General features: G+C 42.6%; 1 protein-coding gene across 2 annotated transcripts in view; it reads left to right on the plus strand.

Moving 5' to 3' along the window:
- Positions 1-67: 67 nt before the first annotated feature.
- Gcnt1 (glucosaminyl (N-acetyl) transferase 1) overlaps positions 68-12,566 on the plus strand; it is a 30,425-nt gene continuing 17,926 nt past the window's right edge. The window contains exon 1 of one of the 2 annotated variants that reach the window (XM_010625370.2): positions 68-707. The gene's annotated coding sequence lies outside the window, so the exon portion shown is untranslated. Of the gene's footprint in view, positions 708-4,771; positions 4,839-12,566 lie in introns of those variants that run through there. The other variant, XM_010625379.2, reaches the window with a different exon arrangement.

Here is a 12,566-nt window from a genome sequence, read left to right on the forward strand (position 1 = left end):
GGAAGGATGGAGCCGGCTCCCGGCCGGGCCCCTATGGTCCGGACGCCTCCTCTGGGGAAGAGGAAGCAGCCCGGGGCCCGGCGTGGAGCGGAGCGTCCGTCCTCCACGTTTCTTTCCCTTCGTCTGCTCCGCGCGTTCCGGGCGAGGACACCGGCGCCCGCGTCACCTGGGAGCCACCTTGTGGCCTCTTCTCCGCCGATCCGCGGAGGGAGCACTTGGCAATCTTAGGGATTGGCTGCGAGCGTGGGAGGCAGGGAGCGAACAGTTACAAACCGGCGTTGCTTGGGCGCCAGAGACTTTATTTGCTTCGTTTCATCCCAGCCCGAGTCCTGGGAAGGGGCGCCGTCGCCCCATTTTACTGCTGCGAAGCCGGTGCTGGAGTGAGCGCCGACTCGCGCCTAGATGCCAGCCTGGGCCCGGAGCCAGGGCTGGGACCTGGCGCTTCAGGGTCTGTTATGAAATCAGGTGACTCTTCTGGGGCGAATTTTACTCCTCTTCCAGGTTTCTTTCTTTCTTGTTTGTTTTTGTTTTCTTTTAGTGTCTAACCCCCGAGTGAATGTCTTCCCATTTGGGGTCGCTGGCTCTCGGCGGTGGAAGCAGCTCTCGTTCACGGCACCCTGCTCGCAGCCCCTCTCTCGATGCGCAGTAAAGCACAGGCACCTTCGCGCCGCTTCCCGCCCTTCTCGCGGAGGGGCCTGCGAGTGGAGGTGAGTCGTGCAGTCGCTGGGCGTCCTCTAGACGCGCGTGGACCTTGCCCTGCACCCCCTTTGCCGTGTTTCTTTCTACCGAGAACAGAGTCGTCTTTATGCAAATAATGGCACCAGCTGCAAGTTGAAGGATGGATGATGTTTGGAGGAAACTGCCTCGCTGAGGTGACAAGGTGGCCACATCTTTCTGTGGCTGGAATCTGATGACCGAGTCGTAGGGGAGAGCCTGAGTTCCTCTAGCACTCCCCCCGCCCCTCGAACTCTTCTGAAAGAAAGGTTTGTTTTCATAGAAGGGAGGGAACGGATTAATGGTTTGTAAAGATCAGTGTAAATTACCTGCTTGGAGCTTAGGCAGTTGCAGACAGGCTGTCTCAGCAGGGGGATTTGGTAACAGATTTCAGTTCTGGCAGGGAGGAAAACTCAAGAGCATATGGGAATCTGCTTCTTCTTTTTCTTCCTTTTTTTTTTTTTGGCCTCAAAAATGGTAATTTGGGGAAATCTTGATTTCTTAGAAATGGCCAGCTCCCTCATTTTTAACTGCAAGACACAATACCTTGAACTTTAAACAAATGTTTTGTTGGTAGATGAAATACGTGGAGTGAGGATTTGAAGGTTGTCTGCCCCTCTCCTGCTCTTCCTGACCTTGTGAGGACTCAGCTTCTGCCCCAATCTATATAGGATTCCAGCCTTCGTTATTATAGTTCATCTTTGATTAATTACCTGTATAACACCGATTTGGCACACAAGTTGCTGTTCTTCCTACTTTTTCATTTGTGAGTTAGTTGCTCAGCAGTTAGAAAAATGTGTAGTGAGGCTCGGGGCATCGGGGCACTGTACCTCTGTGGTAGAATGTTTAAGGCTGTAGGTTGAGTTCACCACCATTCCCAAACGAAGAGACCAACGACAATGAAACAACGCAAAAACCTTTTCTTCAAATTGGGATCATAAAATCTTCCACCTTCAGGGACAGAATAGGTAATACACCAGGTCTGAGAGCCCTGGTTGGATAAATCTGGGTGAGTATGCCCATGCAGTAATCCTGCAGAAATTCTGGCCCAGTATAACCAGATCCTCTTTTCTTTTTTTCCCAAAAAAGTAGCAAAAAATCTTTATTTTTCAGAATATTAAACATGATTAAAATATTGGCTTTTTTCTGTTTTGAAGCAAAGAATCAGATTTGACTCATGTCATTCATTTGCTAATCTCTGCCTTATAAACTTTATATAATTACATTTTCAAGTGAACAGAAAAGTCTGAGTTACAATGAAGATACTGTACATTTTTCATGGGATGAGGTGATAGGAGACAAATTAGTGCTGCTGGAAATGACTTCTTTTGTCAAATGCTGCTTTTTGTGGTGTGTAGTATTTCAGCTGTGTTGAATACCACAGTATGTGAGAACAGCTGAGGATGCCTGTCATTTTAATATTTTAATATTCATTGCAATGAGAAATATACTCACGGTTCCAAGTCAAGATGGCAAATCCCTAACTCCCTGTATTAAAAAGGAAGTTCTTAGCTGAGTGTGGTGGTACATGCCTGTAATCTCAGGAATCTGGGAGACTGAGGCAAGAGAATTTCAAGTTTGAGCCCAGCCTGGGAAATTTAGTGATTCAGATTCACTTAGTAGACTACTAACTTAGTGACTTAGTCTTAGTCCCTGTCTCAAAATATGGAAAATAAAAAAAAAAAAGCTGAGGATGTAGCTCAGGATAAAGGCCCTGAGTTCAATCCCCAGCACCACCATAAAAAGGAAGGAGAGTTCTCAAATGACTGTTCAGACGAGTTAGGTGTTGTGTTCTTTGGGGACTGTCTTGGCTTTGACACTGGAGGTGTGGCCCAGAGTTGTCACATTTCCTTGCTGCAACAAGATTTTTAGAGCAGTGTTTCTCAGCCTTGGCACTTTGGACACTTTTGGCCAGATGGATGGTCTTTGGTGGTAGGGGATTGTCCTGTACACAGTAGGATGTGTAGCAGCATCCCCAGCCTGCTCCTCAAGATGCCAACAGCACACTCCTTCTAGTTATTACAACCCCAAGTGTCACCAGACGTTTCCAAGTGTTTCTGAGGGGATAGTCACCCGTGGTTGAGGAAGAAATAGAGTCCAGACACTTGTGAAATCAACTACAAGCCAAATTCAGGGAACATCAAATTTTCAGTGATTAGAAAAACTAATTGTAAACTTAAACGTCTGACATTTTAAAACATTTTTATCATAAAGATAACCAAACCAGGGTCCTCTGTGAACAGCCCGTGTGTCCTGCTAAGTTTGAACTCCAAAGAAATGTCAGATATTCAATGCATTTGTTTAATTACATATGATTTAAAATGTTGGAAACTAAAAAGGAATTCTATACTAGTTTTCATTTTTCTTTTTTTAACATAGTGTCTTTCACTTTTTTAAGGTAATGACATATCAACTGACCATACTTGTTGATTTAGGAAAAAAGACACATATTAGAAGCCCAAACAAAACTAAGCAAAAATTATATTATTGAGACTTGGTGTGAATATATCATGTTTGGAAGAAAATTCAATTTTTGAGAAAATGACCTTTTTTTTTAAGCTAACTCAAAAACTAAGGCTGCCCCATGTTTCAGTAGTATGAGAAATCCCCCACTGCACATGATACATAATATGAAAAAAAATTTTCTGGAAATTTAACACTGTTAATTAGATGTTAAATAAGCTCAAAGAGGGGAAAAATACGGCCCTGGGTTTGAAAAATGCATTCTTAGCTAGGAATTAGCTACCCAGTGGCCCCTTCCAGAAATCTAACTTGTAGAACTCACACCTGACTAAGCTGGGGATGTGTCTCAGTGGTGCCGAGCATGCCTGGAAAGAGCAAGGTCCTGAGTTTGATTCCCAGTACCTGCTGTGGGGTGGGATGGGGGATCAAAACCAAAACCAAAAAGTAACAGAATAACTGGCTACATAATTCATGAAGCTTCTTGTTAAAAGAACGATGACTACGGTGGTCTGAGGCTGCGAGATCCTAAGTTTGAGGCCAACCTGGGCACTTAGCAAAACTTTCTCTCAGGATAAAAAGTATCTTGAGATGATGTAGCTCAGTAGCACAGTGCTTGCCGGCCCTGGGGGGAAGCCCTGTGTTCAGTGCCTAGTACCATAAAAACAATAAACAGAGGCAAGGCTTGCAAGATGGCAACCACAGAGCATTAAGCCAAGCAAGGGGCGTGTGTGATTACATAGATTGCTCTCTATGAACGTGGGCTGGTAAAGCTCTTTGTTTATAGCTATAAAGAGGGTTGTGATAACAAATGCAAAAAGAAGAAATGAAATGTCACTGCTGCAACCAATCACCCGGAGTCTGATTCATCCATTGTATGTGTTTCCAGTCGGGAGTCTGCATATATTTGGTAATCAGTGTCATAAAGTTACTAAGAAATCCTGTCATGATTAATTTTTATACCTCTGCAAAGTAGCCACGTTGTTGCATAGGCTCCTGGGTTCCTGGCCTACTTACTGGTGTAGGCCTTCATGGAACAACTACTGACTGAACAGCTGTTAGATGGGAGGCATTGTTGGCTCTGGGGCTACAGCCATGAGCAAGATGGAGCATTTCCCCCTAGGTGTGTCCTCTGGTCTGGTGGCCAGGGGAGCAGAAAGACAGGCACACAGGCTGCCACAGTCCTAAGCGATGGTTCAGAAAAGCACAGACTGTCAAACTAGGATGGTCCTCGGTACCTGACTTAGTTTAGGAGAGGAGGCTTGGTCAGGGAAGCCCTCCCTAAAAAGTGGTATTTCACACGAAACCTGAAAAACAAGCAAGAAGTAACTAGGGAATCACAGGATGAATTTCCAATAGGAAAGGTTGGGACAAGACGGAAATGTAGCTGGGAATGAGGCCTCTTGAATCAATTTTAGGATTTTGGGCTTTAGCATAATGGTAGTGGTGAATCAAATGAAGGATTTCAAACTTTTTTTTTTTTTTTGCAGTACTGTGGATTGAACCCAGGATCTTTGCCCTTTTCTAGTTTTTATTCTGAGATCTCACTACGTTTCTAAATTTCCTAAGGCCAAGCTCAAACTTGCCATCCTCCTGCCTCAGCCAGCCAGAGTGCTGGGATTACAGGCATGTACCACTCTGCCTTGCTCACTAAAGGATTTTAGGTGAGAGATAAGGTGATTTGATTTGAGTTTGTTTTTTTGTTTTTTGTTTTTTGGTACCGGGGATCAAACTTGGGACCTTGTGCTTACAAAGCAGGCAGCAGAACCACTGAGCTAAATCCCCGGCCCTTGATTTGAGTTTTTAAAATGATCACATAGTCACATAGGGGTAGGTTCTGCTGGCATGTACAGTGTCTGGCAAACCAGACAAAGAGCTTTGCACTTCTGCATGGTCCCTTTAGAAAAGATATACTGCTTAGACCTCAGCTAGACCGGTGCGGAAGGCTTCAGCCCCTCAGCTGGGCACATAGTGCTGGCACGGCCTCCACCCTCACAGGTGCCACCCTGGGCGGGGGAGAGGCTGTGTACACAGACCTGCCTGCCCAGGAGTTTGCAGTCACTCAGGGATAACACTGGGTAAAAGGGAATGGCAGAGGGAGACTGCGCCTGAGTGTGTGCATTTCTAATCAGCAAGAAGGTGGTGGTCATTTGGACATGGTTGGTAGAGAGGGAGGTAACGGATGATTCAGAAGTTTCTAGCATAAACAGCCTGGCGGGATGGGGTGGCGAATGTGTGTGGCGTTAGAGAGGTGGAGGAGGACTGGGCTGGCACAGGGCGGGAAGGGGAAGCGATTCCGTTCTGGATGTGTTTTGCGTGTGAAACATCCAAGTGGAGGTGGGGAGTAGGCAACGAACCCAGGGAACGGATCCAGGCGGGAACTAACTACCTGTCTGGAGCTGTTTCATATAAATCACATGGAGTAGAAAAAGATCATTCGGTGTAGAGAGAGAAGGGGCTGGCTCCACAGCTCTTGAGTCTTGTGTTTGGTACAGGAGAGGAAGCCAGATGTGCAGCCAGGTATGCATGGAGGGAAGGGAAGAAGTCTGGGTCTATGGTTTTCTGTTTCTTTCCTTTGGGCCTGGTCATAGCTAGACCGGTTCGATCACATGTGTGTCAGGGAGACTGAGTTCTGAAAGCGGCTCGGGATCCCAGTCTGTGCACAGCCAACGTCGGCGTGGGCCCTGGACAGTGACAGCCAGTCTGCTACGTGAAGCTGCAGCCGGGTACCTGGACCGTACTGAACAGAAGCCTGCGAGACACAAAGGAATGTGGGCAGCCGGAGCAGTGTGCATGCAATAGTCCTTCAGAGGAAAGCATAAGAACTTCTTTTTATAACTTCTAAGGATTTAATAAGGAAACCAAGTTCGTTTTACTATTTAGTGAAGTCTGGGTTGTTAATCTGGTGGTGTCCTAGAAGCGAGTGCGGTGCCCTCGGGTAGAAGGAGACAGGGTTCTGGTCGGTGGGTCCTGCTCACCTGGCTGGGAGCGTAGGTGGGTGTCGCCATTCTGAGCCACAGGGTCTCATGGAGTGGTTTAGTCCCATGAGCACGAGGCTTTCAGCCCAGCAACTCTCAACTGCTATGTCCGTGCTTAGTTGCGAGTGGGTCCCTGGTGCCTGAGAGACCGCTTCCCTCTTCCTCTTGTCCTCCCATTGCACCAGGGACCTCACTGGGTTGCTTTCTGCTCTTGCCCTGGCCCAAGACAGAATGGCTAAGGACTGGAGGGCTTTGGCACCTCTTGCAGTGCTCTGGGTGCACATCTTTCTCTAACGAAAAAACTTCTTTCAAATCTGCTGCTGTCTTCCAGTTTTGTGATACCTGTCAGTAGTCATAGGTATTGGAGAGGAGAGAACATTCAAGGTAAATGTGAAATTTCTGCTACCTCAAGCATTTGAGAAATGAAAATCTGTATCTTATTCTTTTTTCTTCCTCCCTCCCTCCTCCCCTTCCTTTTTGTTTGTTTTGTTTTGTTCTTTTTTTTTCTAACCCAGTGTCGCACACTTGCTAGGCAAGTGCTCTACCACTGAGCTTTAGCCCCGGCCTGAGAAGTGTTTTCTTGTAATGTGAACATGCTGTCAAAAAGAAAGACTGTAGTGACTTATCAAAACTCTCACAAATAAAAACTGTTAAGAACTTGGAGACAGAATTACCTAACTACACTATTGTAATCTTTTGGGTGAGGAATATCAATTAATTTTGAATCCATTCATCAAATGTGTGACACTTGCTGGTTATTTCTTTGGTCTTTAGAATGAATTGAAAATTGTCAGCTGAATTTTACCACAGATTTTTGTATAATTGGTAGATATATTGAAAATTAGGTGTTGTTGGTACTTGGGAGGCTGAGGCAGGGTTATCTGTTGAGCCTAGGCATTCAAGGCCAGGTGGACAACATAGTGAGATCTACATCAAATTAAGAAAGAAACTAAGTGTCAAGATTTAGGTAGCAGAGCCAAGAGTTTATTACTGAAATCAATTAATAGGTTTTATTTCATCATCCCCTCAACTTTTATATTATAGTGTACATAGTTTATTAATACAGTAGAATACACAGATAATTTAAAAATGTTTGCTGGATGTGTTGGCACATTCCTGTAATCCCAGCATTTGGGAGGCTGAGGCAGGAGGATTGCTGTGAGTTTGAGACCAACCTGGGCTACATAGTGAGTTCCAGGTCAGTCTCAACTACATAGTGAGACCCTATCTCAAACCAAAAAAAAGAAAAAAAAATGTTAAGGGCACTTAGTGCTTTTACTTCTTAGCATCTGTTCTAAAAAACTTGGTAAGCTTATTTAAAATCTTGGGTGAAAGCTGTATATGTATGTTTGTGTTTATGACGTAAATAACTGACTCTAAGTCAGATGTAAATATAAACATATATAATGCACATATATAAATCTCTACATATCTTATATATTTATAAATGCATGTATCAAATGTAAATATATGTATGTATTTATTAATAAGACAGTTTGAATACCTGTTTGCTGGTAAACTTTAAAACTGCTTCTTGAGATATACTTATGCAGTTAGTTCATCCAGTGGAAGATAAAATTGCTCCTAGAGTAAAAAGTGCTTAAACTGTGAAGAGTGATGAATACATGTCCTGTTTCCCTTAAGTGTGTACATTTTATCATCCATCCCATAATGTATACACATACTAGAGTGTCACACAGTATGTCCTATAAATATATACGATTATTTATCGATTAAAAGGCTATATATACACCCTTATTTTAAGCAAGCTCCAGATCTCTCATGGTCTCTCCCAGGCAGGTGACATTTGAAGTGATTTGTGCCTTAGATAGTGTGGTTTCTTTCTTTTCTTTATTATTATATATGTATATGTATATATATTATATATATTTTATTTATTTATTTATTTATTTTTTTGGTACCAGGGATTGAATTCAGGACCTTGTGCTTATTCTGTAATCCACTGGTGCCTCAAGGGTTCTTCCCTTCCTAGCTTTCCTTTGGAACCAGCCTAGGTGGCTTGGGCTCTTTCGTGAGCAGGGAGAGTGTCAAGGGCTACAGTTCTCCTCCCATGAAGGTGAAAGGTGAACAGCGGGCTCAGACCAGCTCTAACCGCACTCCTAGCACAGCTCACTGGAGGAGGATGTTTCTGCTAATCTTCGATTTGCAGTCACGTAGTCAATGCTTTTCTGGTTATCAATAGCTAGACACAGAAATTGCCTGGGGCACTGTCTAGGCTGTTAGGCTTGCCGGGGTAAACCTCTGGTTTTTAATAAAAGCCCTAAGCACAGCTGGGCCTGGTTGCACAACCTCACTACTCTGGAACGCTGAAACAGGAGGATCTCAAGTTCAAGCTTAGCCTGGACAATTTAGCAATTTAGCAAGACACTATGTCAAAATGAAAAATTAAAAAATGAAAAGAGCCAAGGCTTGGTACAAAGGCCATGGGTTTTATTCCCAGCCAATATCAGAAAAAAGAAAAGAAAGAAAGAAAGAAAAAGAAAAAAGCCCTAACACTAGCTGTTGCTGAAAGGTGGCTCAATGGAGGAATGGAACATGTTCCTGACATTCTTAGCCCCCACCCCTCAGGGCATAGGCCAAAGCTCACATATTTTACAGTCTGTGCTGAGCCTGCCTTCCTTTCCCTCCCTCTCTCCCCACTGCTGGGGCTCTGGGATGGAGCCTATGCTCTTGTGCATACACTAGGCAAGGACTGTACCACTGAGCCTGGTTCTCCTGACCCTAGTGATGTATTTTTAAAGTGAATCACAAGGACTGGTACGGCTTGGTGGTACAACTCAGGATTCAATCCCCAGCATCACTAAATCAATAGATGATGAATTATAAACAACCTAGTGAGGTGTGATCACTTTCTGTTAAGAAGACTCGTAAGTGCCCTGGAAATTTGAGACATGGCTGTCAGTACAGGATTTTCAAAACATGCAGATGGAAACAAGTGCCCTAATAAACATATTAGGAAACATATTAGTATCACAGATATTTTTGACCATTGTGCAGAAAATCCTCTGTACCAAATTGGACGCGTTGGGATGGCACCAGTGTGTGTGATTTTGGAGCACGTAAGAAGTTAGCACTACAAGGCAGATTGATCATGTGCCAAAATTTCATGTCAAAAATCAAGCATGGGGCCAGGGGTTTGGCTCAGTGGTTCTGCCGCCTTCCTCGCAAACACAAGGTCCAGAGTTCAATCCCCGATACCAAAAAAATCAAGCATAATTTTCTTTCAAATATCCTATATTTCTTGTTTGACTCATACGGAAATTTTTCTATTTTGTGAAAAAATATGTCCATATTGAAGAATAGAATGAGTAGTGTTGACTGATAACGACCACAAGGAAATGTCAGATTTCTCATCTGAGGTTGTGTGGGTGGCCCATCCCTTGTACCCCCAAAATGGTAGAATTGAGTTGAGGCAGTGCAGTGGAGTGTGAAAGCCACCTACCTATCAGGAAACACTCTGGGCTGTGGTTCATCTCAACTTTGCACTCAGTCTTTGACCCTCAGGAAAGTACAGATCAGCTTTCTCATGAGTAAACGAGAAGGCTAGAACCTGGGGACTTGGACTTTTTTCTTGATATGCTAATCTGAGGAGTTTTCTAGGTCAGATAAATTGGAAAAAGGCTGAATCTTGTGTTCCTGGCTTTAAATGTTTGCAGCAGGCATGATTGTCTTAAGGCTAAGAAATAAACCTCCAGCAGTATAAAATCTTGTCTTTCATTTTGAAATTATCTATTTATTTATTTTTAATATACATGTTTGCAGTACATAATGATTGCATTTATCCAGGGGACTTGGTACATGTACATAACCCATTGTAATTCTTTTTTCATCCCATACCTCTCCCATCTTTCCTTGCTCCTTCCAATTTTTGGTCCCTTCCCATTTGGAAAAACTCTATTTCCATTTTTTTTCTTTAGTGCTTTTTTAAAAAACTCCCTTTCCCTCCCCTCTTGCCTCCTCTTCTCTCCATCTCTTGATCCCCTTCCTGTTTGAGAAAGCTCTATCTCCCTACTTCCTTTTATCTAGCTTTTATTTTGCTTTTTATGTATATTTTGGATTTCTCATATAAGAGACACTGCAGGGCAGAATCCACCCACCCGAGGAAGACTTAGTAAGTGCTGATTGGGCTGGTACTTCTAGCAGGGCCTTAGGTTCTTCTGAGTTTCTTTCAGGCCTACAATGGCTACGTTGTTTCAAAAATAGCTCTTAATTACATTGACCAAGGGTATAATTTACCCCAGAAGCTCAGCAAATAGCCATTGCCCGACTTCGAGCAGGGAGTACACATTATTTGTGTTTGTGTATTTCTAGATACCTAGGGATCTGTTTTACACAATAGATGCTCACTGTGTAATTAAATTGATTGCACTGAAATATTTTCATCAGTAAATTTGAAATATGTTAAATCAAGTGCATTGAATAATTTGATAATAAACTTTAAAAAAATTTTTACACAACTCTGGAAAAGTTACCCATAGATATGAATTAAAGATTTAAACTAAGGTCAGATAAGAGGAAATATAAGCAATAATAATAAATTGCTAATATTTTAAAAAAGGGCTCATTGTGTTAAATACTGTATAAGTGTGTTATAGGTTTCACTTATTCTTAATAAAAACTCTTAAATTATATATGACCATTTTCCCAATTAAAATTACTTATAACATTAATTATAGCTATTTTTACCAAGGGAGAAGCTAAAGTTAATATATAAATGTATCAAAACCTCACACTATGCCCCATTAATACAGTATTTATATGTCTTTATGTACCCGTTTAAAAATTTAACTTAATTAAAATCTTTTAGAAGCGGAGGCTGAAGTTAGGAGAGGCTAAGGGCTTCCTGATTTTGAGTTGGTGAACGAAGGTTCCCGGGCTCCTTGCTGACGCAGTCTGGCTCCAGAAATCGTGGCTCTGACATGCTCCTATTTCTCACATGTGAATAAACTTGAAGGAAAATACTTAGCCACTAGTAAAGAAATGACGAAAGGAAACCTTAAGAATGTACCATTTTATAGTTGCATATTGACAAAAGTAATTATACAGTATGCACATATATAAAGCATACAGTAATTACAATAATTTTATGGTAGAAGTAGAGGAAATGGTACTCAGCTATTTAAGTTTGGCCTGTTTGGAAGGCAATCAAAAGGCTTAGGGATTTATAAAAGTTGGCCTGAAAGCCCCACTCCAGAGAATTCCAAGGAAATCCTTTGAAAGCCAAGAAGGAGAGCAAAGCTATGAGTAGATCAAGATATTCATAATTTATGCTTACAACAGTGTAATTTGGAAATACCCTTAATATCCCATCTTAAGATATAAACTAATTGCAGTTAAAACAATGAAGATTCTTTGATATCCTGTAAATGAAAAAAGTAGAAAACTGGTTTATCTGAACAAATGTACAAATCTTCAGGGTTCACATACAGGTGCCAGAAGGGAACAGAAGGTGTTAACCCAGGCCTGGGTGTAGCTCAGGGGTAGAGCACTTGCCTAGTGTGTGCGAAGGTCTAGTTTGATCCCTCTCAGCCAGGGGAACAAACCCAAAGGAAGTGGAATAAAACTGAATTGTAAAAGTCCTTTTAGTTTTGAGAAATTTCCTTTACTGCGATGCTGTGCAAATATATTCGATTGGAGCTATGTTGGAGAATGAATTCCCTTGTAATCTCAGTTTGTAATTTAAAAAATATCGGGAGTGAAGATGAAAACATTACAGAAACCCTCGAATGAACTTCCTTCACCCCGCAAAAAGATGCTCACTGAAATAGTTCTGGGTTTGTGCATCTCACCTATTTTCCAGTGCACATTTCCAATATATTTATTTGGAGGTTGGCAGGTTTTTGTGTTTTTTGTTTTTGCTTTTGTGGTGCTAGGGATCCAACCCAGGAACTCATGCCCTCTAGGCAAGCTACACTGAGCTACAATCCCCTCCTCTACTTACTATTTTTTAATGGGCTTATCATCTCACTAATCTGTTTTCGTGCTACCATGTTGGGAATTAGTGATCATTTAAAATTCAGTGATTATTTATAAGGCATTTAGATTATTTAGAGCAAGTGAAAATGGTGGGAGAAGTTTGCCACTCAGGTTTTTGGAGTCATTGTAAGGGGCATGTTTACAGTGTGGAGAACCAAGCGTTCCCCAAGGACTGAGGAGGTTGCTGGGGTGTGTCTTAGAGCTGAAGTCTTCATTTTAATTTGTGCTGCCTATGGATTTGGAGGTTTTGGGGCTCCTTGAAAGGTTAGGAGGCAAGGGGAGTATAATTAGAAGCTGCTAATAATTGGATCCAGTGTTGTTCTTGGCTAGAAATAGACTGTGCTCTGTTCTGTTTCCTCCCAAGGGAATCAGCACCGGTCTCACCTCTTACTGCCAGTAAACTGGAGCACAAACCCA

Source organism: Fukomys damarensis, unplaced genomic scaffold (genome assembly GCF_012274545.1).
Source record: "Fukomys damarensis isolate Sample0158 unplaced genomic scaffold, DMR_v1.0_HiC HiC_scaffold_31, whole genome shotgun sequence".
In the NCBI taxonomy this organism is placed as follows: domain Eukaryota; kingdom Metazoa; phylum Chordata; class Mammalia; order Rodentia; family Bathyergidae; genus Fukomys; species Fukomys damarensis.